This window comes from Merops nubicus, unplaced genomic scaffold (genome assembly GCF_000691845.1).
Source record: "Merops nubicus isolate BGI_N331 unplaced genomic scaffold, ASM69184v1 scaffold14467, whole genome shotgun sequence".
Classification (NCBI taxonomy): domain Eukaryota; kingdom Metazoa; phylum Chordata; class Aves; order Coraciiformes; family Meropidae; genus Merops; species Merops nubicus.
Window position 1 is genome coordinate 2,315 of NW_008618434.1, and position 3,708 is coordinate 6,022.

Sequence of the window (3,708 nt, forward strand, 5' to 3'; positions counted from 1 at the left end):
CCCTGGGCCTGGGCGGGTCAGGGCTGTGTCTGCCTGTGCCCCGCTGCGGCCTGAACTGCTGAAGCCAACGGGTCATCCCCTGAGGAGCAGGATGGAAGACAGGGACTGTTGCTGCAGGAACGTGGCCATGGCTTCTGGATGGGCTGGGTGTCCTCATCCCCCATGACAGGAGGGACCTGTTCCCACTGCTTCTCACTCCATGACAGCCCTCATAGTCCATCCTCTTCTTCTGCTTTGCATTGAGCTCTTTGAGCAAGGGCTCCTTCTCTCCTGCTCTGCTGCACCTCCTGGTGACAGGGGAGGGTGGGATTGTGCTGGAGGTAGGGTGTACTCTTGGTGGTTGGAATTGCCACCAAGGTACTAGGTGAATCAGGAAAGGAAAGCTCTTGGTGTGGAGTTGGTCCTTGGGAAATGGGCCGCTCTCTGTGCCTCCCTGAACCTTGCAGACATGTTTCTTGGCCTCTGTTCTGTGTCACTTCATTTGCTCCTTCTCATTAAAGACTTTATGCAGCATAGCTGGAGGCTCCTGTTCATTTGTCCTCCTCCTCCTCCCTCATTTCATTCCCTGCACTGCAAGAAGAACCTTTGGCCTTTGGCCTGGTCTTACCACCCATTGTGCGTGGAGCTCCCTGAACTTCTACCAGAGCACCAAATGTAATCATGGAGACAAGAGAAAGAGCAAAATGCCTCAGGGAAATGGAATGTGAGTCTGTAACCTGCTGAAGACTTCAGGCCTGCCTCTGACAGCATTCAAGAGCTGGCTTCATTTCTTCTGCCCGTGTACCCAGCACCTATTGCATGTGTGCTCAGCAAGCAGCGACTTGTCACTGCCTGCCCTCAGTAGCCCCTGGCAGGGGACAGAAGCAGGCTTATGAACTAAGCTGAGGTGACAGCCCCGTCCCTGAGGTGGCAGGGAGAAACGGACACGTGAGCTCAGCTGAGTTGTGGAAGGCAGCTTCAGAAACAGGCAGGGACGAGCTGCCGTCCTGAGCCTCAATCTCAGCCAGAGTCCTGGCATTTGCAAGTCAGGTTTGTGCCTTCTTTCCTTTTTGGGGATGCACCTTGCTACTCACAGGTGTTGTGGAGGCAAAGAGACCCTAAGCTGCTCAGCTGTAAAGCAAGGGCTGCGGCATGCAAGCGTGCAGCCAAGCACACAGCAACATCCAGTGTCACTGTTTAGTCTCCCAGATGAGGCATTTCTCTCCTCACTTCTGCACCAACACAACCTCCCAGCAGTCATCACTGCTCCAGTGCATGACCTTTGGGGCAGGTGCACTTCTTCCCAAGGGTGCATGCTGTTGCCTCTGCTTTCGCTCTTGGTCCAGTCTGTTCCTAGCAGCAAGTGCAAAACATTCTGTCCTTCTCCTAGAAGAGGTGGACTAAAGAAGAGTGAGCCATCTTCTCCCCAGGGGTGCCCCTGGGAGGGGCACTTCTGTCTTTCCTCAGTGCTGTGGGAGCAAATGCCAGGGCATGTGGACGGAGTGGAAAGGAGGCAAGTGCTGGTTTTTGGGTCTGGACACAGGCAGTGTGGCTGCAAGATGGGGCTAGGCTGGACAGAGAACATGTGTGGTCGTGAGCCCCCTCTTTGTAAGTCTCCCTACTTGTAGCACTGCTGAGGACAGAGTGGGGGATCTGTAAATGCTGGGCCAACACAAACTCCTCTGCCCAGAACACTTTTTCAGTGTCAGCTCAGCAAAAAACATTGCTTTGTCCTTTCAGAACACCTGTAGTCAGAGATTCGAGAAGCTTCACCCCCAACCAGTAGGGAGCCTAGTTGAGAGAGGCTCGTTGTGTTTCCCTTGGCCCACAGGCCATAGGCTGCCAGAAAAATGAGGGGGGTTTACTTCTTAGTTGCCAGGAACATTGTTACACTCAATCCCAGCGAACTCCAGGATGGCTCTGCAATGATGGAGCCTCGAGAAAGGTGGTCAGCATTTGCAAGGTGACTTGAGATCAGTTCAAAATTGCAGAGCTGGCCTCATGAAGCCTTGATTTTCCTCTGTTGCCTGCCACAGCAGCAAACTGTTCCTGCCAGGAGCAACCAGCCGAAGCAGCAGCAGGATCTGCTCTGGGCCTGGCCAGAAAAGCCTCTCTTTTGGCTCCTGCAGCAGCGCTGCAGCCAGGAGCCCAGACAGGAGCCCTCCCGGCAGGCACAAAGCACTGGCCTCAGTTGGTCCCATGGCTGCAGGGAGTGGAGGGGGATGGCTTGAATCCCCAGGGGAAAGCTGGGCATTTTTGGAGCACAGGAGTCTGCCTGCAGAAGATGGAAGGCACCCACCTGGCACCAGGCTGAAGAGACATTTCTCGGCATGGGCCAGGAATTCAAGCCCAGTCAATGGCTTGGAAGGCAGCTGTGTTCAGCACTCTGCCACCAAGCTACCTGTGGGCAGGACTGCCTCCTGCTCGTCCAGATCAGAGCCTGGCCAGCCACCTGCCTCCCAGACTGGCTGAATTGCTCCTTCCATCTCACCCCCTCCACTGCAACCACCTCCCAGCCTTGCGCTGTGTGCACACAGGCAGGCACTGACAGGGGCACCACCTCCACACGGACAGATCCACACCTCCCCTTTATTCTCCCATTGCCTGTCCATGCTTCTTCTCGGCTAGGCTCAGCTTAGCTCTTTCCATAGATCTCTCCCACTCTCACAAACCCTTCGTCCTCCTCACCGTGCACCTTGACAGCAGTTGTGGTGTTTGTTCCCAGGCTGCCAGCAGGGTGCATCCATAAGGGTCTGGAGGTGCTGCTGGGAGGTCACCATCTTCCCTGCAGCAGTGTCCCCACAGGAGTGGTGACAGTAGCCTTGGAGTCCCCTCAGAGCCATCTCATCAGGAAAGCAGGTTTTGATGGGAGACAATTGCCAGCATGGTTGTTTGTCTCCCTAGAGAATTGTTCCCTTCGTTGCTGGGAGCAGGAGAGGCAGCAGGTGGGGAGTGGAAGGCTGTTGCCGTGTCAGGACGTGCACGATGGCTGTGTGAGGAGAAGGTGTTGGGAGCTTGAGGTGTACCCGCTGGGGTTCTGGCTGTGAAGGGCTGTGGAAGTCAGTGCTCAGGTGCCTGTCGTGGTTGTTGAAGGTGGGAATGGGAGGGCTTTGAGTAGAGCATTAGGCTGAAAGATGCAGGGAGGTGGGTGTGAATGCAGAGGGCCTGTGCAGAGCAGGGAGAGAGGGCAGGGGCAGGTAGTTGTGGCCGAGTGGTGAAGGCGATGGACTAGAAATCCATTGGGGTTTCCCCGCGCAGGTTCGAATCCTGCCAACTACGGGCTGTAGTCTCCTTTTGGGATCCCTGCACTCGACCTTACTGCAGCCCCGGCACTCGGCTCCACGCTCCACCTGCTCAGCAGGGAGACAGTCCCAGCCCCTTGCCCAGCCTGCTCAGCAGGGGGTCAGTCCCAGCCCCTTGCCGACAGCACTTGTCTTCACCCTCCTCCCCTGAAAGGCTTGGCTGAATGGCAGGCAAATCCTGCTCCCATGGACAACTTAACTAAGTTGGGTGAAGAGAAAGAAAGGACCAGGGTTGAGGAGTAGGAGCCATCAAAAGAGCCCCCTGGAGAAGAACAGAAGAGCGGCATCTCTCCTGACTGTCCAAGCAATACAGCCCCATCAGCTGTCTACCCTATACCTCCCACTACAACAGCTCATCTCCAAAGACAGCCTGCACATCATGGCCCTCAGTCAGTGAAGGGAAGACACCTCGTGGAGCTGAAGGTGC

The 3,708-nt window shown here is 55.9% G+C and overlaps 1 non-coding gene across 1 annotated transcript; it reads left to right on the top strand.

Annotated features, from left to right (window-relative positions):
• The first annotated feature begins 3,176 nt into the window (after positions 1-3,176).
• TRNAS-AGA lies at positions 3,177-3,258 on the top strand. Its single transcript has one exon. It is a non-coding gene; the product is annotated as a tRNA-Ser (tRNA).
• The last annotated feature ends 450 nt before the right edge of the window (positions 3,259-3,708 follow it).